At 43.1% G+C, this 25066-nt stretch overlaps 1 long non-coding RNA gene across 8 annotated transcripts in view; it reads right to left on the reverse strand.

Moving 5' to 3' along the window:
* Positions 1-25066, reverse strand: part of LOC148379477 (uncharacterized) — a 77756-nt gene that overhangs the window by 40033 nt on the left and 12657 nt on the right. Inside the window, exon 4 of one of the 8 annotated variants that reach the window (XR_015855280.1) lies at positions 8106-8602. The exons of 6 other annotated variants lie outside the window; for them this stretch is intronic. This is a non-coding gene — a long non-coding RNA (uncharacterized LOC148379477). Of the gene's footprint in view, positions 1-8105; positions 8603-14449; positions 14752-25066 lie in introns of those variants that run through there. One more of the 8 variants, XR_015855281.1, reaches the window with a different exon arrangement.

Genomic DNA, 25066 nt, shown 5'->3' on the forward strand with positions numbered 1-25066 from the left:
CCATCATATGCATAGCGTGATATAAATTGAATAAAAGGGATGATTAATTGATAAGCAGCCGGATCCGGTTACTAAAACACATGGACGCATCGCTTCTGAGCCGCCGCGCGATGTATCGCGCATTGGCTAACGTATTCATCACCATAAAGATAATTAGATTTTTAGCCCGGCGCGTGCCTGAGCGACCATTTCGCTTCCCAGGTGAAGTCATTCCTTTCAAATCCCCGTGACAGGGAACATGCGATAGGCGTAGCGGCGGAGCTATCCCTCACTGCTAGCTAGTTCGGCGAACGGCGTTTTATGGATGAGGCGGCTAATGAAGGATCGGTCTTGTGTGATTAACATTTTCCCAAGCCTGGGAATCACATGTCGGCTCAATTATCACTCTGGAGCCCACCTATTGTTCATGTGCCTGCTAAGTGGAGATTCGCACCTTCCCCATTTTGCATTAGCGCGCATCAATTATGCAGGTAGTGGCAATTACATATTTATGTATTCTGATAATTACATTTTTAATACAGCAGATGTCGGCTTCACTTAGAGAATTTAATGAAAATGAATGACAGACCACTTTGCCGTACCACGAATGAAGCGGTGCGCGGGCGAGTTCCTAACATCGCATCTCCGTTATTGATTAGTGGCACTTAAACCCGCTTGTAATTTTATCACTGGCGTTCACGGCGGATTTGCATAATCATAATCAAAATGGTCTCTATACATTAAGTCCCAGTGTGTGCTTGTTTTTCTTTTATTAATGAGGTGAGAGTGGGAAATACTAGCCCTAGCTATAGCGGAGTTACTTCAAAATGCATCATTAGTCAGTCACCCCGACGCTGTTTGCATAAGTCGACTCGGAACAAACTCTAAATGTGGGAAGGGTGGCTCTCCATAATTTATGACACTCAACTGGCATGGTAGAACTTGGACCGATGGAAGTCACAGATACTACAGTCCAGACGATGAGAACAGCTACCCTGTGGACAAGACAACTTTTTTTAAAATTGGTATAATGAATAAATATGAAATATAGGTGTTAAAATTAATTGATTATGTGACAAATAATTGATTAAAACATTAATCGACAACTATTTTTAATAAAACTTTTTTCATTGATATAATGAATAGATATGAAATAGAGCTGTTGAAATTAATTGATTAGGTGACAAATAATTTATTACAATATTAATCATCAACTATTTTAATACTTGAGTATTTGTTTAAACATTTTTTTTTTACTTATAATGGTCCAAATCTTCTAATGTCAGCCTCTGCAATTATTCATAAATGTTTGTATTCATTCATGAATATTTTGTGTTTTATAAAACAAGACGTCTGCATTGACTACGGAAAACAATAATCGCACCAGTAATTGAATCAATTTCAAAATGTTTGGTGAGTACGTTAATCGTTTGATTTTTATTTACTTAACATTTTAGCCGATTATTCGATTAACTGATGGAATAATAGCTAGAATAATCTATACTGAAAACATTCAATGGTGACATTCCTAATTTAAAATATATTGTATTTGAATATATGGGTGCTAGTTCTATGGTAGGTGATTCTAGAAAATAAGCGCAGCAATAAATGAAGGGCTTCCGAAAGATAGCTTTTGCAGGAAGTAGCTCCAGAATATTTTTTTTTTGCAATTAAAGTGCAATGTTGGCAAACTTCAAGAACCCACTGCTGTTGGAAGAGCAACTTTTCCTCAGTCAGGGCTATTAAAAACCATTTTTGCTGACCCGCGCATCCAGCATCACCCGCTGGCCTCTACGGACTCTCTCACTACACCTGACATCATCATCCGACTTCCTTCATTTGACGCTCGAGCAGCCAAACATCATCAAGAATGCAGTTTAGCATCACAAGACAAGCATTTGAGGGCTTACAGGAAGGATTCGACTCGTGTTCAATCTAAATGCAGATTTCATGAAGCGGATCCCTGCACTAGCTGCCTCGCTGGGGAAAAATAGCCAGCGGGAAATAACCTCAACTCAAAAAAAAAAAAAAAAAAAAAAAAAAAAAAAAAAAAAAAAAGCCCGACAGTATATTTAGCTCCTTTGCAGGTGAGATGACCAGTCCGGTATTGATATATAGCACCGCTTCTGTGAGCACACATTTGGATTTAAAGCGACTGGAAATGATTGAGGTGCTAAATGAAACGAAAAATGCGAGAGGGGGCATGGCGACATTCACACATTCTTTTTCTTTTTTTTTCTTTCCACTCAAGCGCCAAAGGCATTCCTTCACTGAGCTGGGTGACCGCTGACAGTGTTTTAAATAGAGAGTGTGCCTGCATGCTAACGCTATGCAAATAAAGCTAAACGTCTTTGGAATTGAAACCAACACTCTGCCACGAGGGACTTGAAATTAATCACGAAATGTTTCCAATAGCAATAAAAGTCGGATAGCACGTTAAATTAATGAGGATGATCGAGAAGTGATTTGCTTGACGATAAGCATACACAATTAACGGGTATGGGTTGATCTGGTTGAGGAATATTTTTTTATTGATTCAATTGTTAATATATTTTTTATTAATACATTTAATTATTAATTAATTTTTTGGGTGTTCTATTGAAATTTTTCCAAATTGATGTGCGTGATTTAGTTTAGTTGGTCTTGATACAAGCATATCAAATCGATGGGTTTGATATAACGTGGTTGGGGAAGACTAGATTCTGATGTGTTTGACGACGACTTACCGATGACTATGGATTTGATATACGTACTTTTCGTAGTGCATAAAATGTTATATCCTACCCAATGATTTGATATGCACACAGTGCCAGACATGAAAATGTGATCTTGAACCCATCTTTGTACAGGTTTTCCCTAGAAACATCTTGTGAGGTCTTGTTCATCGACAAATGCTGACATCCAAATCATTACAGAATCAATACAGGCAAAAGGCAGCAGCAAGAATAAACTGAAATCAACGCTTGTCCATCAACAGTCCTGAATTCCAAAGCCAATACTTGTTTGTGACGTATGAATACTTGTTTTTTTGACCTCCCTTAGTCGAGTTGATTGAGCGAAAGACGTCCAAAATACCGCACACGGGTGTGACAAATGACAAGGCGATGTCACAACAATTCCGCCGTGCAATATTTGTGCAAAGCGGCTTTAATGGCTGTGGCAGAAACGCACATTCAATAATCATGAGATGCATCTCGGCCCGGCTCCTCATGTGCGAGTCGTTGATTGACTGTCTTATAATTGTCGTGGTCATCAATCCAGCAGTCCTGACAAGGACATAGAGGACGTTCGACAGAGGGAAAGAGCATGGTGAGCCTTCAAGTTCTCTGCCAGGAAAGCGTCGCGGAAATTAATACTCCGGGACGAAAGGTGCGTCGTAAATTAGGTAAACAAGCATCTCATCAAAAGTGAAAATAACTTTGAATCAGAAGATTAGACTAATCCCGCTCGACAAACACATCGAATCTTTTGCGGGTAACCTGTTGCCGTGGCGACCAAACATCTGTGGCCACAAGCAGATGGGTAAACTCTCATATGCTCATCAAAACTCTGCCAAAGTTTCTGACTTTTTGAAATTGTTTCTTCGGTTTTTGACAGGTAAGAAGCTTAACGCAGCCGACAGATGTCATCTCGGTCAGAATCCAACCGATGAGAGAAAGAGGAAGTCATTAACATGCCAGTGTGCTGATTGTAATTAAGTAAAGGAAATTGCGAGTGGTTATTATTTTCTAATTAAAGCACAGTCATTACTCACCTCCCACGCTACTCTTGCATCATCAACGACTACCTTTCCCTGTAATCTACATTTTAAATGTTCCACACAGTGGTTCTACTCTTAGGCCACCTTTTAAATTGCTTCGAATTTGGTTTTCAGTTTTTGACCGTTGTGCGAAATGGCCTTTAGAATTTTGGCGCGCTCGGGGTGTCGCGCTGCTTCTGTTGGTGCTTTTCCACTGGGAACCAAACAAGCGAGAAATTGATGGATGAGTGGCTTCGCCATTTCCCAAATCACATCCTGAGGAGCTTAAGCGCAGGAGAGGGGATGAAAATAACAGGACCGGGCTCCTTCGCTGGTATCAATCTGGCCGCCCGCTTGTCCCTGACGGATGGCCTAGACCACTATCCATAATTACCAGCAGCACAGAAACCATGACAGGAAGTCCCTCCACTCCTGGACATCATCCATTCTCCTACCTGGTCAGCTTTCAGGATGATGAGTGGTATGCTTGTGTCTTGTTCAGGCCAAGAGTTTGGCCAACCTTGTTTGGGTCAACGTGTCAGCGGGCACCTCCAGATTGATGCCTGGGGTCTGATTAATGCCGGAGCACGGCCGGCCAGGTTAATCGAAGCCCGACAGCTTTATTGATAAATCCACACCATTTCAGACCCTTGGCCAATCTGTGCGCTAATCTCGAGAGGTGGTTTGAAGTACTGCCAGTGTGGAAACAACAATTTGACGGCATCTGGAGGCTTTTAAAAATCTGATGTGATGGCGGCATTGAAAACGACAGTGGACCAGACTGATTATAAATTCAGACAGATTCTTCTTTGATGTCTTGCGTTACTGGAATCAAAACCTAATACGGTTGATTTCCAGCAAATTGGGGCAAACGAATATCCTTATAATGAAAGTTGTGGTTGTGGAGAAAAATGATAATCGTTATTTTGGTCATAATTGAAATTTCAATGACCACACAATCATTTATTTATTGGTACAAAACAATTAAATGGTTAAATGTAAAAATGGAGAAAAATAATAGTTATTTTAGTTATAATCGAAATTTCAATTACCAAACGATAATTTATTTCTTGGTAGAAAACAATAAAATGTTTAAATGTAAAAATATTAAGAAAAGTATTTTTTCAAATACTATAATTATATAAGATCTTTATGGAACAACAAAATGTATCACATTTGTTATTTCAAAAAAAAAACAAACTGTGAATTCAATTCAATTAATTCAAATACTGTTTGCTTGTATAACCAAACAGGAAATTGATTTTTTTTTTATTAAAAACTGCATGATTGTTTTTTACGATCATGCCAAGTTTGTAATCGTTGACTGGAATAATCGTCATTGTAATCGAATTCCGATTAATTCCACATTCTCAGTTCTGACTAGATAATAAAAACAAATGAAAATACAGCTCGGGTCTACCTCCAGCAGAAGCAGCTATGTAGGCCACTGACAGCCTTTTAACATTCACCATCCTTATTTGCAGCGTGTTAACAAAGCTGATCAAATAACCCGCCAACACAATCGCAAGGGAAACAAATCTTGGACCGTCGGGGATCCAAACAGGACCGACGGAAGATTGTCAAAGGGAATTCAATCAAACGGAACACCATCAAGACTCGGATAATATCTGCCCCGCCCCTCCCCCCAAGCACCTTTCACTACATCGCAGTATGTTTTTCTTCCCATCGTTTCTCAGACGGAAGAGTCCGGAACTTTTAATGAACAAGCCGAGTGTCTTTTTGGAATCACTTTGCTGGTCGATAAACACCTCCCGTGGCGTAAACGGCACCTCGGAGGGCTGAGGTCAGATAAACAGCCCGGTGTGAGGGTGAGAACAGACAAAACGAGACGACACCTGCGGTGAGATTAGTTTATATATCTATTTGGAGCTGGCCAGGCCTGTTGGACTCTGATATGAAGAGTGACATCTGATCTTGGAAATATTTTATTTATTTTTTTTAAATGTCGGCAGGCTGAGATCTTTATTTGCGTGCTGGGTTTCAAACTCATGACCTTTGGTCTTTTGGGAGCTCTTTGCTGACCCGGAAGCAATATGAAGGCTGAATCAATGGTGCTGGATTAGCCTGATGAAGCGGCCATGGTTACAAATCGTCAATCCAAAACCCTCGGAAGACCGATGCAGATGATATGTGGCATCATTAGTCAGTAAGCATAGACTTTATTGACCCCGGCGGTATCAATGAGAGCCACCTGTTCAATTAATCGACATCTGGCGCCACAACTTTCAAAATACGATAATGGTGGAAGAAGAATCAGACATAGTTAGTCTTTCTTCTATAAGTGTCATGTCTCGTCCCCAGTTTTGCTATGTGTCTAGGTTGCCATGGTTTCTGTTCGCATCGCCCCTCACCTCAATCAATGTAACCGCGGTCACCTGCCTCGTGTTTCGTGTTTTGTATTTAAGTCTTGTCTGCCCCGCATTCCCCGTCGGATCATTGTGTTGTTGTTCTCGTTATGTCTTGATGTCTGCATGTCCTGTTGTTTTCTTGCCTCCCGTTCCGGTCAGTCAGTCTAGTTATTGTTTTGTTAAGTCATGTCAGTTTGCCGAGTCTGTCTTTTGAGTTCCTCCAATAAACCCTGGTCCAAACTGCATTTGGTCGCCTTGCTCCATTTCGATCGGTGACATTAAGTTGATGAGCACCTTTCAGTCTTGACTGACCCGTGAAGGTGAGTGTTTTGACTCATTCACTACCTTTGACGGGTATAGACGTCAAACGTAAATTTTAACTCTGCCGGCATTTAATGAGTTCTCATCAGCAAGGGAGGTTTGCTGCATCTTAATTCAACTGAGCTCAGCAAATCAAGTGAATTGAAACGATATGCACTGATGAACTACCAAGAAAGATTTTTCTACCATGCGGTCAGAAAAAAATAATTGGGTAACACGGGTGTAAAGTAAAAGTGAACGGTACCAAGTCATACAAGGTTCCCAAATAGAATATATCGTATTGGCCCGAATATAAGACTTAAACTTGACTGAGGTTTTATGCATTGAAATAAGACTGAAAAAGTGGGGGTCGTCTTATATTCGAGGTCTAGACATTATACCCATTTTGACTTGGGCGCAGCGGTAAGTTAAAGGTTGCTGGTACCGACTGAGTATGTTGCTGTGATCGTGTCACATCGCGGTTTGCTTCGTGTGCGCGCCGTTTGATTGACAGATCCGGCGCGCTCATAATCGACTGAGTATGTTGCTGTGATCGTGTGCGTCTTTGACACAAAGTGAGTATATACATTTCATTGTTACTACTGTCCACTGTTGTGCCGTTTGTCCGATCGCGGTTTGCTGTTTGATTGACAGCTCCGGCGTGCTCCTTTGAGTTTGCCTCGCATTGTACGAGTGGCCGTTGCGCAGCGGCACAGCGACTAACGGTCGCCAGCAAATGTATTTTGTTGTCTCGATCGATGACTTATGTTTGGTGTGTTGCCGAGTGTATTTCATTTATGGTTATTCATTATTATTTTTTGCCAATAATTCAGTAAAGCAATCAAAACTGAACCACGTCTTCCCTCCTGTGTTCTGACCGACACCCGGGGGCGAAAAGAGCATAACTATCCGAGCCAACCCCCTATACAGTCCTCAGGCTCCCCAACAATAGCGGTAGCAGTTTGCATTATTTTATTGCAATGTTTTTCCTTATTCAGATTTGTTTCAAGACTACAGTTAGTTAGACGTCCCTTTAATGGTTAATGCAGTTATTGAAATGTTGTTGTTTTATCACAGTAGATTGGTTTATTTACATTTCAAAAACCAGAAGCCATTCATTTACAAATGTGATTGCACTTTAGTTTACGTATTTAAACGTTCGGATATTAAGATCTTATAGACAGTTTTCGCATGATTTGAATGAGGCAAAATAACATGTTTTTTCTCTCGAATATATTGTTATAATCATTTGTTTCAGATGTAATTATTTTCTGAATAAAAATTAAATTTGGTGTTCAAAAAGTCTTTTTTCAAACTTGAGTCTTGAAAAAGAGGGGGTCGTCTTATAATCGGGGCGGTTTTATATTCAGGCCAATACGGTAATAGATGGGAGACATAAAACGTGATTTTTTTTGTTTACCGTCAAACCTTTACTGCCTCATTACAATGTGGGACGTCTTCACAGCCACATTTCAGTCAGCAGTAAACACACTGTCAACATGAGTTTGTCGCCGGAAGAAACAAACATCCACATCTCCGAACAATTGGGTCCGATCAAAGCCAGCAAACTGACAACCGCGGATGTGAGAAAAAATAAAATCCCTTAGTTAGCCGGGAGAATTGGCGAGTCGTGGCATTTGTAAGGAGCTATTCGTCATTATGATCCACGCAGATGCCACAACAGATGAAATATAAACATAATATCATTTGCAGGAGCTTGTCATGCATGAAATATATATTTTTTTTCTCGAGCATGAGCGTAATGAACAAAGAGTGAAATTCTTTGGTCCAGTGGAAGTCTTTTAAGTTTTTTTTTTTTTCAAGAGCCATTTCTTTAATGTATTGTCACAAAATGACAAATACTGTAATCGGATCTGAAAGAGTTTGTGTTACACAAGGGATCAGTCACATGAGCGTGATGTCACTTGTTAATGGAACATTCTTCAGGTGCAATAGATTGATTCAGCATGTTAACAGTTGCTCCACATGGCCACCAAACCTCTCCCGTGAAAGCAAGTGAAGACATCAGAGTCCTTCAGTCTGCATTAGTGCTGCCTCCGCAGATTTAGTGGGTCAAGGGGAGTCGAGTACGGCGGATGGGATGGCATGAGCGCTGTGGGTGCCAAGACAAGGTCAGACCAAGGGCAACGTTGGATGTAGATCTTTCCAGACTGTTGCCAGCTGCCGTTTCAGTGAGGTCAGCAAACCTGTTAAACTTGGGACATCGCTACATTGATTGCAACACAGTCTCTGGTATCAAAAGTGGTTAAAGGTTTCTGTGAAGAGCATGTTTTACATTAGTGGCAAAAAAAAAATTGACAAACTATGATTTTAGAACTCTATAGTTCTTAAAAAGAAGAAAATGTTCCTGGTGGTAAGAATGACGTGAACGTTCCATTGACCTCAAGAAACTCAAGAGTTTGGCCAACCACATTTGTTGCAGTTTAATGGGTTCCTCCTTGGCCCAACAACATGAAGTCACTGTAGATAGGAATATATTTTCTTGCTGGGGATCAAACGGCAAAATGCGGAAACAACAAAATGGATTCTTCCATCTGGGACCACCAAGTTGCGTGGAAATCTGTTGTGTTGTTTAATCCTGCTAACTAACCAACCATGAAAACAGTCCTCACTTGGCAGTGGTAAGAATCCAACCATTTGGCATTCTATATTTTCTATGGCTTATACTGGAGCAGATTCCCAAACAACTGTGGGCAAGAGGCCGTTCAGTCGCATGAACACCATTTTGGATTTACTGTTAGCTTGCGGCAAATATTTTTGGAACAGTTGTTTTCTGTGCTACGCTAAGAGACGTTCAGTGTTGCCACAGTCACCTTGAAACATTAACTTAGTTAATTTACTGATAATAAAAAAATGATCTACAAGATCAGAGAGTTCCTTGAGGGTAAAACAACTGTAGTCTGACTACGTATGGGATTACGAATGATTTAAAATGGCCTCCAACACTGCAGATGATACCTAAGGAATTTCAGCACTGATGTCCAGTCAAGTCTTGACAAAGTAGGCTGATGGAGCAAGTGGGAATGCAGGGAACGACTCAGGCATGGCAGGCAGGGGAACAGGGTGAAGATGAGGGCTGGTCATGCTTAGCAAGACAGCAGAGCAAGCTAACAAGAGGAAGAGGACGTCAAAAGCAGGCTTCAAGTGTGTAAGACAGGACATGGTTGCATTCTCACAAGAGAAGGCCCAGAAACTGAGACATGGTTAAAAAAAATGTCAGGTGACCACCGATCCACATCCTCCTGCCTCTGCACAGCTCCCACTAGCGCCCTCGTGTTTGAGCGATCACTGTCAATTAAAGGCAAACACGTCCATGGAATGAATCCAAGCGCTGATAAATGAATTAATTAGTCACCAGAGGAATGCAAAAAAAAAAAAAAAGCCACATCAATATCAGTTTTTCTGCCAATGAAGTTCGACATTTCAACGCCGCAATCGTGTCCATTGTTTAACTTGAGTAAGTCGGACTCGCATACTTGGCAGCTTAGAATATGCGCGGTTGTCATTTGAGGAGAGAATAGAGCTCAATTTCTGAACAAGCAAGCTTCAGAAACTGATAAGATTAAACCTGGTAAAGCTGCCAGACAGAAATATATTTTTCAGGCAAAAGGGACTTGTGAAAAGGCAGGACACTATCTGTCAATAAACAAAAAGTATGAAAGACGAGCGGCCAATGCTTTGTTTTTAACTTTGCTTTATCTTGCTATCATTAAATCAGTCCACTCCTGCAGCGTTGCGCTACCTTTTACCTCCAACCAGTAGACAAAACAAATACGATGCCAGTACTTGGGGCTTTTTCATACATTTTTCAACAATGTGCCTGCGCAAACACCTCAGCCAGAAGAGCCAAGCTTTGAAGAGTTACAGTACACATATTGTACGCACCCCATTGTTGGGACACCCCCCCTCCCGGGCATGGCGCTGGATCTCACAAGAGACGCCGGTGAAAGAAAAACTTCTCTGGACGGCTTCCATCTCCCCATTTCGAGTGGGGGAACAAAGCTAAATGTGGATTAACATAAGAGTGCATCTACAAAGCATGGAGGAAGAAGCGAAAGCGATGATGTGCACGAGGACTTGTAGCTGCGAGGTAGCGCTCTCCTGAGGAGCCGGGAAGCCGCAGCGGTGGGGCTGCAATTCCCAAATCCTGCCCGTTGAACAAGGAGCAAGGAATTGGTCATGCTGGGATAGATATAGATTAGATAGATACATAGATAGATTAGATATACAGAGGAGCCTCGATTTTTGAACGTCTCGGTTCTCGAACAAATTGGTATTCGAACAACAAATTCGAGATTTTTTGCTTTGGATGTCGGACGAAATTTCGGTTGTCGAACCTCGCGAGATTAGCCGAGAGGACCCGCATGCCAACTGACTCGGTTCGTTATTACGTTCTCGTTACTCTAAGGCGGGGGTCACCAACCTTTCTTAAACCAAGAGCTACTTCCTGGGTACTGATTAAGGCAAAGGGCTACCAGTTTGACACACACTTCTGAAATAGCCAATTTGGCTTTCACTGTGTCATTATTGTCATTTCCAGTTCACATGTAAGTGTGATTTTAACAAGAAAAATACAAAAATACAGTCAAACCTTGGTTTTTGACCACAATCCGTTCCAGAAGGCGGTTCGAGAAGCGAATCGGTTGAATTCCGAAAAAAATGTTATCCGTTTCAAGACAAACCCACCCCCGCCTTTTTTAAGCATTATTTCATTTGCGCATATTTGTCCGATCGCGCAACTTCAGCGCACCGCCGAACGCGCAACCATAGCGCGTCGCCCACCGCGCAACTGCACGCGCTGGTCGCATTATTGTGACAGAGCCGTCGCTAAAATTTAGAAAATATATTGAAAGTCCTTATGTACTTTCCAAAATTTAAGTGGGCCTAAGTGTGCAGGGAGCTTAATTTTGTCCGATCGCGCAACTGCAGCGCACCGCCGAACGCGCAACAGTCGCGAGTCGCCAACCGCGCAACTGCACCGCGCTGGTCGCATTATTGTGACAGATCCGTCGCTAAAATTTAGAAAATATTTTTAAAGTCCTGATGTACTTTCCAAAATTTAAGTGGACCTCAGTGCGCAGGGAGCTTAATTTGGTCCGATCGCGCAACAGCAGCGCGCTGGGCGCTCACTGTCGCATTGCTTTAAGAGCGTCTTTGTGTTTTAGGATGGCTGCTCCCACTTGCTTTCTTTGGAGGCATGATTAGGGGTTAATACAATCCTCAAAGTAACGAAAATAAAATAACAACGGAGTCAGTCGGCATCCGGGCCGTGCGGTCGGGTTTTCTCGGGTCCTCCCGGCTCCTCTCGCGAGGTTCGACCTCCGAATTTTGTTCGACAACCGAAGCAAAAAAATCTCGAATTTTTTGTTCGAATTCCGATTTGTTCGAGAACCGGGACGTTCTAAAACCGAGGTTTGACTTTAAAATAAATAGATGCAGCTCACTGACAAGTGCCGCTATTTGAGCTAATTTTAGAACAGTCCTGCGGGCGACTCATGCGGTCCTCACGGGCGACCTGGTGCCCGCGGGCACCATGTTGGTGACCCCTGCTCTAAGGATTGCATCAACTCTAATCATATCTGCAAAGGAAGCAAGTGGGAGCAGTAAAGCCATCCTAAAACCCCAAAGCCGCTCTTAAAGCTATGTGACAGTGAGCGCCCGGCGCGCTGCGGCTGCGCGATCGGACTAAATTAAACTCCCTGCGCACTGAGGTCCACTTAAATTTTGGAAAGTACATCAGGACATTAAAAATATTTTCTAAATTTCAGCGACGGCTCTGTCACAATAATGTGAACAGCGCGGTGTAGTTGCGCGGTTGCCGACGCGCTACGGTTGCGCGTTCGGTGGTGCGCTGCAGTTGCGCGATCGGACAAAATTAAACTCCCTGCGCACTGGGGTCCACTTAAATTTTGGAAAGTACATCAGGACTTTAAAAATATTTTCTAAATTTCAGCTACGGCTCTGTCACAATAATGCGAACAGCGCGGTGTAGTTGCGCAGTTGGCGACGCGCAACGGTTACGCGTTCGGTGGTGCGCTCCAGTTGCGCGATCGGACAAAATTAAACTCCCTGCGCACTGGGGTCCACTTAAATTTTGGAAAGTACATCAGGACTTTAAAAATATTTCCTAAATTTCAGCGCCGGCTCTGTCACAATAATGCGACCAGCGCGGTGCAGTTGCGCGTTCGGCGGTGCGCTGCAGTTGCGCTATCAGACAAAATTAAGCTCCCTGCGCACTGAGGTCCACTTAAATTTTGGAAACTACATCAGGACTTTAAAAATATTTTCTAAATTTCAGCGACGGCTCTGTCACAATAATGTGAACAGCGCGGTGCAGTTGCGCGGTCGGCGACGCGCTACGATTGCACGTTCGGCGGTGCGATGCAGTTGCGCGATCGGACAAAAATGCACAAATAAAAAATGCTTAAAAAAGGCGTTTTTGCTTGGAACAGGTTTAATTATTTTCCATTATTTGTAACGGGAAAACATGATTCGGAATTCGAACGATTCACTTCTTGAACAGCTTTCTGGAACGGATTGTGGTCGAAAACCGAGTCTCCACTGTACAATGGAGCCTCGGTTTTCGAACGTCCCGGTTCTCGAACAAATCGGTATTCGAACAAAAAATTTGAGCTTTTTTTTGCTTCGGATGTCGGACAAAATTTGGTTGTCGAACCTCGCGAGATTAGCCGAGAGGACCCGCATGCCAACTGACTCCGTTCGTTATAATGTTCTCGTTACTCTAAGGATTGCATCAACTCTAATCATATATGCAAAGGAAGCAAGTGGGAGTAGTAAAGCCATCCTAAAACGCCAAAGACGCTCCTAAAGCAATGCGACAGTGAGCGCCGGCGCGCTGCGGTTGCGCGATCGGACCAAATTAAGCTCCCTGCGCACTGAGGTCGACTTAAATTTTGGAAAGTACATTAGGACTTTAAAAATATTTTCTAAATTTTAGCGACCGCTCTGTCAATAATGCGACCAGGGCGGTGCAGTTGCGCGGTCGGCGGCGCGCAACGGTTGCGCGTTCGGCAGTGCGCTACAGTTGCGCGATCGGACAAAATTAAGCTCCCTGCGCACTGATGTCCACTTAAATTTTGGAAAGTACATCAGGACTTTAAAAATATTTTCTAAATTTCAGCGACGGCTCTGTCACAATAATGCGACCAGCGCGATGCAGTTGCGCGGTCGGCGACGCGCTACGGTTACGCGTTCGGCGGTGCGCTGCAGTTGCGCGATTGGACAAAAATGCACAAATGAAAAAATGCTTTAAAAAGGTGTTTTACGGATTAATTTCTTTCCCATTATTTGTAATAGGAAAATATGATTTGGAATTCGAATGATTCACTTCTCGAACAGCCTTCTGGAACGGATTGTGTTCGAAAACCGAGGCTCCACTGTATTAGATTAGGATAGCTATATTAGATTAGGATAGATAGATGGTGGCGCACTGGGTAGCACGTCCGCCTCACAGTTAGGAGGGTGCGGGTTCGATTCCACCTCCGGCCCTCCCTGTGTGGAGTTTGGATGTTCTCCTCGGGCCCGTGTGGGTTTTCTCCGGGCACTCCGGTTTCCTCCCACATCCCAAAAACATGCTTGGTAGGCCGATTGAGCACTCCAAATTGTCCCTAGATGTGAGTGCGAGTGCGGATGGTTGTTTGTCTCTGTGTGCCCTGCGAGTGGCTGGCAACCGGTTCAGGGTGTCCCCCGCCTACTGCCCGTTGATGGCTGGGATAGGCTCCAGCACGCCCGCGACCCCCGTGGGGACTAAGCGGTTCAGAAAATGGATGGATGGATAGATAGATAGATTATTCATTCATTCTCTAAATAAATAAACTAAATGTATTTATTTAATAGATAAATACAAATAAATAAATAAAATAATTATTATAATTTAATTATAATTATTTATTCATTCACAAAATAAATAAATAAATAAATAAATGGTGTTTATTTAATAAATAAATAATAAATAAATATAATAAATGTATTTAGTCAATAAACAAATACAAATAATTTGTATTACATTTGTCTTGAAATGTACCCAAAGGTCGGTGAGTGACACATATACTCGTAATTTTAAGATTTTTACTGCGGATAGAGCAGCGATGACATTTTGATTAAAGCACCCTGACAAACTTTATTTGCCTCTTCTATTTCCCACGGGGCTTGAGCAGTGGCGCTCTGGCCCGACTTCAGTCGCCGGCTATCGATCCTCCGCGGACCTCACGTCGGACGCCCGTCGCTGTGACAAGCGCTATAAATTATGGACTGGGCCGACAGATGAAGAGCGTGTCTCCAGAGTGAATTGGCGAGTCGCAGTGCACCTCATGCAAGAATCCACTGCAAAGTTTAAACAGACGTAAAAGGTCAAAAGGTATCCGAAGCGCACGGCCATGGAGTACTATTGATCTTGGGTAAATTCCAGCTTAGCCGTGTGGATATTTATTTAGAAAGCGATACTTTTGCTATGCTAATCACGTGCTATAAAAGAGCAAATACACAATACAGTATGTTTATTATGGTGGTTGTTATCTTCACTATTTGTGATGCTAACCAAAATACAGGTGTACTAAGTGAAGTGTCTGCCTATTCCAGCTCACATCAGCCTCAAATGGGCAATTATACCAACATCATCTTTACCGAATGACCTGTCGCTGCTCGGTCTCGCTCAATTCGCATTTCTCATACTCCCGCACGACGGTGCGTCTTCCCAGGTGTCCAATTAGCTCCAACGATGGGAAGCAAGATGGAGCTGGGAAGCGAATAGACATAAAATGGTGTTTGGTGTATTCCTGTAGAAAGGTGAACTGCCCACGTAAACAGCCCTAAATCGTCATTTTGGACATAATTGAAACATCCTTTGACATTTGTGCACTAATAGTCAATTTGACATTTTTCTTATCTATGGGATTTTACCAGGAGGAAACACACAAAGACCTGGAATTTGGATCTCCTACGGAAAACTATAACCACACCAATAACTGAATCAGTTTCAACATGTTTGTTGAGTACATTCATCCAACTTGTAATACACTGTCATGCAAACTAAAATTGCGTCCAATTAATTGATAGAATAAATTGACAGAATGATCAATTAGAAAAATAGTTTATATTGACAGCCCTAGTCAAGAGTAGAAAAAGGTTGTGTTTAAAAAACAAAACAATGAAGATCGTCGAGATAAAGACTATGAGCATTATGCCAAAAAAAACGCACCGCAATGAGGACATTCTATCAACATGTGAACCACATCGAAGGCAAAGTGGCGTGACAGCAAGCCAGTTGTCCTAGTAGACCCCACACACACAATAGCGGCAGACCAAGCGAGGGGAGATAGAGCGAGGACAATGGCACACATTTTCATTAAATTTGTTGTCCTCAGAGTTCATCTGTTGCCTTGGGAATCACAAGGTTGAGTGTGCTTCCTGGTATTGCTGTTCATAGAAACACATGAGAACAGCAACCGTGTCCAATGCTCGTCATATCGTCAATTCAATCAGCAGCGTCCAAACAACTGATCAAAAAACATTGAATCGAACAGACTGAAAGAAGTTTGATTTTACAGTTCAGGTCCATTTACCAATGTACACAAGTCAAACCACTTGTAGCAAGAAAGGACCCCACAAGCTCGCAAAAATGAATGACAAACAAACCTAATTTGGAGAGCAATGATGAGACAGAAGCAGTCGAGCTTAGGACCAAGAAAATTGAAGAGAAACTAACGCAGAGCCTCCACTTATTACAAATATATTCAGCTTAATGGTAAGGTATATTTATTTTCATTTACAATGTTCTCATTTGTTTCAAACGCTGTTCGTCAGGTTTGCTTACATGGCAAAAAAAGGATTGAGATCTATTAAGACAATACAGAAGCCATAATTTAATATTTCACGAGAGGTTTGACTTACACCAACAAGGAACATATTAAGTGCTACATGAACATTCTGCTAAGCGTGTATGATGACAGAAATTCTGGTTGCCAGAAAAGGGGAGGAGGGTACAAGACAGGGTTTTCCTTTGCTGAGCTACTGAGGTGAGATGTGCCCTTGGAACACTGACAAAATCAATACAGCCAAAGTAGAAATCAAACCCTGCCACTGTGTAACGCATACGCGCACACACACACACACGCACACACACACGCACTTCAGCCTCTCAGTCTCTAAAGACGAGTGACGGTAAAGCTTCCCTGTCATGTATCATACTGAGGGTGGATCCTAATATTTTGGTTGCCATGTGTAGCTACATGAGTGGGGAAGATTATCAGAAAAAATATGTATTTTATGGAGGCCAACGAGTGTGTTGTCAAGAAACATGGCCGTTTCAGAGCGGCTAATAATACTGCTTTTAGAGCCAGATAATTGAGCTACAATCTTCACGTTTTGCAGCATAATTAGAGGCAGCAAGTCAAGAATGAGCGCTATGGCGTGTGGTACAAACCAAAGCACGCACGCATCACAAATCACGCTAACGCTACACCGCTGCTATCATCCTTTACGCAAATGAGCCGCAACGCCATCTTATCCATATACATGTTTGTGGGTCGGCGAGGAACTTGACGGCGGCCCGGCAGGGGCTACGCTAAATCTCAGCGTTAATGTTCAGCAAATGCACGCGGGGGTGCGGGGATTATGCACGGGAGCATCTTTTTCTTTTCCGGGAGAAAGATTTAGGTTAAATCTCATGCCATCTATGCATAGAAATACTACTATACCTTCTATTAACATTGCGCAGATGAAGTCTGTGACTTGCACGTGTTTATATAACTATTGTTATCTGTATGCTACGATAACGAGCTACATTCCTAGGACAACCACACAAATGCCAGAATTGTACAAATCCTGTCCAGCGAATTTAAAGATCTCTTTCAATTGATGAAAACATGGCAAGACTGAAGTACTGAAGCATCAAACTGCTTTTCATCTTTTCAGTTGTCCTGCTTTTTGGGGGCGAAGCTAAAACAGAACCCCATGTTGAAAAAGTTTACTAAACCCTCAGCTAAAGTTCAGCCTGAACACTGGTTAGTACAACTACAGGCTACTAATTCATATTGATGACTGTATGACATGATAAAGAATAAGCAAGGAGCTCCAAAAATGAGGACAGACAAAACAACAACAAAAATGCGCCATGTTTGGCCCAATTGGAGCCTCCAATCGGGTTAATGCTTCGGGATATCACAAACACACACACGCATGCATACAGTGACACGCTGACTGAGTCACCCCACAACAAAACAAAACAAATTGGACAAATTGTGGGCTCGGACTAAACAAGCCGAGACTCCCCGGAGTCTTGTTTTTCCTTTTTTTGCTGTCATTATGCATCTTTAGTGATGCTGTCCCTCTACTCTTTCCAGGATCTGATTAGGGTAATTAAAACGGGTGCCCACCAGAAAATGGACTGCGAGCAAAAGCAGCCTCAAAGACAGCGGCAATAAATCTCCCGGCCGACTCCCTGTCTTCAGAGTGCCTCGCCGGAGTGTAATATCACCGAGCCTCTTGTTGGCGGAGGCCCGAGAGGAACATATGCTGACAGGAATAGGGGACGGCGAGGGTGGCCAAGGGGCGGCCATTTTGTAGGTGACCTACTTGTGTTTTAATGAATAGAGGCGCAGGAGGAGGGCTTGAGCATCGTGTGCCAAAGAAAGCATTTGTCCTTGCGGTTGTGCCACAAATATTTTAGAGTCCTCGGCATCCCGGCGGGAGAGAGCCAATGCTTTTAAATTACGCTGATTTATTAGATTCTTTCTCACCACAGGGCAGAGCCGGTGTCCGTCATAAGCATGTCGTTTTAATTCCGGCCAGGTTTGCAAAGCCTAATCATATTATGGTATTCCGATAAACATTTTCAACGCCTAACACCTCCTGAAGGCGCCGCCACCGGGCCGCAGCAGTCAGCCATTGATTGAACACTCAAGTGGAAAAAACAAACCAGCGTGGAATGGAGGGATCGGTATGGTGCATATTGACAAATAAGAAGTGACGCCAGATGGAAACAGGTGAGGCATCGATAGGCACGTAAATGGAAGCGGTTAATAGCATGTTGTGAGTGGAAAAAAAGGCGTGGTCAAAAAAAGCCACATCCAGGGATGTATCAATCCACCGCAAAGAGACGAAAGACAGGTTTTGAGGTCACTTCTGATCCAATTGATTCATTATGGTAGCTATTTGATGCTAGTAACTGCAGGCGGCCTAGAGGAACTTCCTTCACCGTTGGTTAGACACAAGAGGCGGGAGAATTCAATGATGCACGCGCTTCAATTTAGGAGGCATGAATAAACAATGGGCTCTTCATGCACTGAGGAAATTTCCCCTGGCGATGTTCCCAACACTAACAGATCTTTCTGATCTTTGCTCTTTCCATGGACACTACTATTTAGAGATAGCGCAGATGACAAATGTATATTGAACAATGGCAGTAAACCTCCACCAAGGTTTAAAAATATCCCAGGGACATGTTATCCATTCCAGTCCACTAGGTGGCGATGATGCAGATTATAAACGTTAAAAATCCGTTGCCGGGTTATTGCCTCCATTAGGATCCAGTGTAGGCCGACTGAAAAATAAATGAGGAATTCATTTTAAAGTTCTATAGTCTGTGTGCTCACGGCTGAAAGATAGGCTCAGTTTTTTTTTTCTCCACCGGGTGAGGTAATAAGCAAACACAAGAGCTATTGCCCACTGCTAGATATATTTGAAGCACACTGTCCTTGAGAGAGTTGGAAACTGTTCCCACGGTAACAGTTTGGAACATCTTCATGAGCTCCCCTTGCAAGCGCATGCTTGCGCCCACCCTTTCTGCCATCGTCCCTTTAATTCTGTGCGCTAAGATAATGAGAATTTTATCTGCAGCCCCCTCGGAGGCGGTGACGGGCTCCTGATTGAATGAGAGCAGAGTGTAACCGATGAGACGAGCGATAGCCACGGCGGCTACGTTATAGCATGTGGGTGCAGTGCAGGAGGAGGTGCGCCATGTTTGCGCTGGTGCCGAGGAAACGAATGGAATGGGCTGGTAGCCCCCCTACCCCTCCACTTCTGGGGTCCCCACGTTGACAATAATATTTCTCAAAATAGGACACGAATGCATCATTGCAGCTCGTAACCATGGCGATCCTTGTCGTGGTGAGATTTGTGAATCATGCATTTAAAAATAAGGGTGAATAGGGCCAGTTACTTTGGTATACCAAAATGGCAAATTTCTGATTGGGGTTGTTATGATTGGGGGCGGGGCTTATAAAGTGCTGGGGGTGGTACTGGGTTCTTTGGAGTCATGGTCAAAACTTTGTGTAATATGGGAGCAGGAACAAATCCACACCCCTGTTGGTGACCAGAAATATTGAAATGGGCAGAACTAGTGGTGCCTTAGTGGTATTAAAACTGACTCGAGGTTTGTTCCAACTGATGCCGACCCGTGTGATTACTCGCAGCCAATCACCGATGGTCAAATAGAAATTGCTGATCAAGGTCAAATTTTACAAGTTAATTACTTTAATTCTTTTGGCATTGCTTTTGCCTCGATGCCTGGCACTTCTCTCTTCCAATTTGCTGAATCACTATTAAAAGGGCTAAGTTTTAATTGAAAAGCATCATATTTCATCTGTGACCCAGAAAAAGAAGAGCCGCCGCTAACAGTAAACACACCAAGCATCCAAATGCGGGCGGCTAAAAATAAGCATGCGCATTTCTTGCAGAGGATGTAAATGATGCCACAATGCCGATTAGGGCGCTTACCTCCTCAAGCTGAGATGACATTTAGTGCTTGACATGCAGGAAATGCACCGGTTGCTCCGCGGCTCCCATTTTGCGGGAAGCAAGACGTGTGTGTGTGGCGATTGTTGTCATCCCAATTGATGTGCTTAATAAGGTCATACCCATCCACTACCCCCCCACCCCCCAAAATAATAATGAGTGCAAAAACTAAAGTTGCTGTTTGCTTCTTCTTTGTTCCCCCATCCTCAAATCCATTGTTAACACAAATACAACTCAGATTCATTACCACTGCCATCGCCGCCGCCGCCTAGGAAAAGAATCCATGCTCATTACCGAGCTTCTCGACGGCACAAGATACTCGAGACGCAATTTGGAAATGATAAAAAGCACGCCGGCAAATACTGACAAAGTAGGTGGGAAAACATTCCGCCGGAACAATGACCATATCCGAAGAATAAGAACAAGAACATACATTAGACTTAATATTATAAACAGCTTACTCTTAAAAAGGACTGCAAGAATTCATCTTCAGGTTATAACATATACATGTTCCGTCCCGGTGTCACCATAGGTCATGTGTTAAAGCAATTTCTGCACATTAATTGTGTTACACAGCGACAATAGAGGCCTAAAATGTAGTGCATAATGAGCTGCACTAGAACAATAACATAATAAAAGACTCACATTGCGGTATTGTTTTGGCTCATCCAAAAGCCACGGCGATAATTAGCTGTATAGCCAAAACTCACGAGTCATGAATGTATTTCAAAGGCTATTCCAATAACAAGGAAATTGCTAAATTGTGCTTAATTAATTTTGATGAGTAATCACTTGGAATGAAAATGTGTATCTTGGAACCAGTAATCCAAATAAAATGCTGTAGTACTCAAAAGAATGTTTGTGCTGAGCTTCAGGGTTGGCTGCCTTGACATTGAACCTTCAAGTCAAAGTTCAAAGTATTGTTTATTTGTTGACTCGCCAGATATCTTTGGGAAAGTCGAACCACGCAGATGCTAAAGTTTGTGTTCCCTCCGAGTGGCAATCGCAGGTGTTGTGACTGAGCGGCAATGACATCCATTTGTCATCCACCGGAATATGCTCACCACTCATGATCGGGAACAAAAGGACAAATGAGGCAAGGGGACAAGAAAAAATTCTCTGGTGTCGACAAGTCAAAAGACAATCCAAACACTCCAACCACTAACCCGGTTTCCCTTTCCCACCGATCACGGCTCTATCTCTACTGTGATTATCTGCCATCTTTTTCTATTTCCCTCTCACGTCTCAGCTGCAATCATGCCATTCTTCTGTTTCAAGCGCCAACATCCAGAGTGTTCGGAGATGCACTCTTGACACAAGGAAAATGACACAAATTGGTTTGGATACACTTTAAGGGTAACGTACAAGAAAATATATACGTTAGCAGCCATGACCACGAGCTAGTTCAACCCGTCGGAAGACATTTTGGAAGTTAGTTGGAGCAACCCCAGTGTGGTAAGCTTATTTGATTCCAGAGCAGGATTTCAAGTTTTGTCCCACATCTTTATCTCAGGGGGAAGGAGAATGACAGGCAATCATATGTCAGATGTGGTATTTCTACCATGTAACAAATTTGCCTCATTCAGAGAGTGAATTTCATACAGTGGAAGGAGAGTGACACGAAACAATAGGCCTCCCTCACTGCATGATAAGTCACTTCGATATTGAGGTAGAAGGTGTTTTCTTGGCTTTTTTCAGAGCTCAGTAGGGAATCAGATGATTTGTGTCAGGGGACACAGTATTGTAGCTTAGCAACTGGCAAAATACTGTATATAAGAGAAACCAGAGCGGGAACAAGTGGAACGATTGAGCTTTAAAAAAATGTCACATAGACTATCGTAACCTTACCAAGCTAGCTGGTGCATGTTGGCCTCATCACCTTTGAGCTGGCTGTCACGCACTCCCACCTGGATGCCCATCACCTTAAGCGAGTCTGGTTGACGTGAGCCAGATTAGGAAAGAAATGAATAAAGCTTCTTGACTCCAAGCAGCCAGCCACCTACCTATAAATCACCCGCTAACTCCCCACAGCTGCCCCCCCTCGTGTTTCTGAACCGACCACGGTCCCGCACCTTTCTTTTTTGATTGCCTCCTCCTCGCGCCCGGCTTTGTTCCTTACCGCTTTCTTCACGCTCGGCATCAATCTCCTTGTCTTATCTTTGCCTCCCTATACCCGCTATATATGTTTCTATCAGTCTCCCTTTGTGTATGTCCTGCATCACTTTCAGCCAGTCTTTATCCACCAGTTATCTCCATCTCAACCTTTCTCCCATTCTGCTTCTGGGTGGTAGAATGACTTTTACTTTACGTGAAAACCAGAGAATCTAGGATGGCAGCAGCGGGATCGGAATTTATGGCAACAACGGAAAACAATGTTTGCCATCCTCGATTGGCAAAAGCGTTAAACACGCTGCTCTTATGGTATTTATTCACGTTGCCTATTACAATTGGAAAACATTTGATGAGCCTGCAGGCGTTTAGGACTAAATACCTTGTTTCTAAACTGCGGTATTTGATGAGATTAGATTAAACACTAATGATCCCTGTGGGGAAGATTGGATCCTTATCACAGAAGCAATAGATACGGCAAGGATAAGAATTAAAGAGCTCAGCAAACAGGGGGCATGAAATATGCAGCTGGAAAATGCAACGCGGTGACACCGTTTGTGTAAAAGCCTCACACAAAAAATATGATCCCACAGAGAGACTGTAACAATAGCTCAAGCGTATCCATCTGAACAAAAAGATGTATTTGCTTAAAAAGTGATTCATCCCGACATTTTCCAATGACCTCCTGCACCAGAACCATTTTCATACTAATGACATTTGACTTTTACTGGCTTACGCATTTTAGTTGTCCAAAAAGGCTGAGCTGACTAAGCCACATTGATAAGAATCTCAGTCATTTGGAGTCCGAGGAATAAGGCTATTAAGTCCTCTTTTCAAGGCTTTTGTCATTCATCCGTAAAGTCAGAGAAGTTTTATAATGAAGTAATCGAAAGTAAAAAGGAAGAAGGTAAATAATCCTCTCTCATCCCTTCTCACAAAAGTATACAAACGAACTTCCCTGTAGTTATCAAGGGCTTTTCCATTCCATCGACGCTTGGATTTAAAAAAGGAAAGTGACAGAGTAGAGGATGGAAAGGAGGAAGGTCGGAGATGGATTGATGAGGTAGTCTGGAAGGAAGATAAAAATGGGAATGCCAGGAGGCAGGAAACCCATCATGCAGAACAGTTACGGAGTGGCCGGTAATGTTTGTGAACACGGATCAATTGTTTGTGTGGTCAGGTTAACGGGTGACGGCAACTAAACAGCCTTCTCCATCAGCGGCAGCGAATGCAGCTAATTGCAACATGTCAGCTATAATCGACGTGTATCCAGGTGCTGAACAGACTCGGGAAAGCGGACACTGACTTTGTGTCAGTCGAAGCAGGAGAAGGATGACGGTAGCGATATGTAGTTATTACAGTGTGTCACTAGCTTAGCGATGAGGTCTCACTCACCTTCCTGCCCACTGGCCTCAATTATGCCCATCACCCTCAGCTGGCTGGAATCATCAAGGTGAAGGTCACGGACATCTATTTCAGATTCCGACTCCATTTCAGGCTAAATCTGCTAAGTCCACTTGATCCTCTTTCCCCAGGGAGCACCTCTGGCCTGCTAGAATCAGGTTTACGTGAGTGAGCAGTCTCCAAACGGCTAGCCCGTGCCGTGGGAATACTACCTGCTGGGGGAGAAACGGAACTGCCACCAGAGGCGGACTTATAAAAGCACTGACCAGGCCTGGATTTTCCCAACCTCTCACTCAAATTCAGAATGGAATAAGTGGGAGAAAAAAAATGGATGCTTTTGGAAGGGTGTACCAACCATGTGCATTTCTTCAACGTAATTATGACCAATCAGGATGGACTCTCTCCAACATATCAATCGTGAACAATGATGAGAAATGAAGGTCCACAAGCACAAGGTTCCTTTCGAAATATGACAAACTGGGTTTTAGAGAGCCACTGACTGATTTGTAACGAAGATCAGACTATCTACGGCGTAGATAGTCATGGGTGTTGAACTCATTTTTTTTGTGGGCCGCATTGTAGTCAGTTTCTTTCGGAGGGCCATTATGAGTGTCAACCCAAATAAATGTATGAGCTCCTCATATTATATACAATATAAGCTACAAAACAAACTGACAAATAACTCGTTTTCAAATCAGATGAGTAAAAACTGGTCAAATATTAAAAAAAAAGATATTTTTAAAAGTGAAGACAATTTGCAATTCCAGTAATGACACACATTTGATGCATAATTTGTCTTCGCGGGCCACATAAAATGATGTGGCGGGCCGTATCTGGCCCCCGGGCCTTGTGTTTGACACCTGTGATCTACGCTGTAGATCTACTTGGGCAATACCAGATCATTTAGCAAAATAGCCATCGCCTCTAACGTCATGCTAATCATCTTTAGCACGAGGTGAAGAGTCTCTTTCAAGCCTCTGACATTTAGATTGCCACTTGAGATTATGGTGAGCGAGTCCTCATAAGGCAATGTCTAATAGAAGCTAACTGTGGCTAGCTAACCGAATTAGTCACGAAGGTTAGCAGATTAACGATAAACATAAATCGCATTTCTACGGCATACAATTCGAATTCTCGATTTCAAGAGAAAACTGGCTATTACGATGAGGTATTCCCTTCACACAAGGTTGCTGAATCCCCCAGAATGGAGCCCTGGCTAAGCTGTACCCATCAGGCTGATATGAACTTAATAAGCGGCTTTAAATGTGTCTGCCAATCACGTCGCCTTGAGACCCTTTATCCTAGCCTCGACCTGTGCATACCTTAGCTTGACTACATCAAAAGGTAATGGAAGCGGTGCGGGCTGACGCTCATTGGTATGAGCGTGGAGGGG

This window comes from Syngnathus floridae, chromosome 22 (assembly GCF_059516105.1).
Source record: "Syngnathus floridae isolate MCC-2025c chromosome 22, RoL_Sflo_1.0, whole genome shotgun sequence".
NCBI classification, from domain to species: domain Eukaryota; kingdom Metazoa; phylum Chordata; class Actinopteri; order Syngnathiformes; family Syngnathidae; genus Syngnathus; species Syngnathus floridae.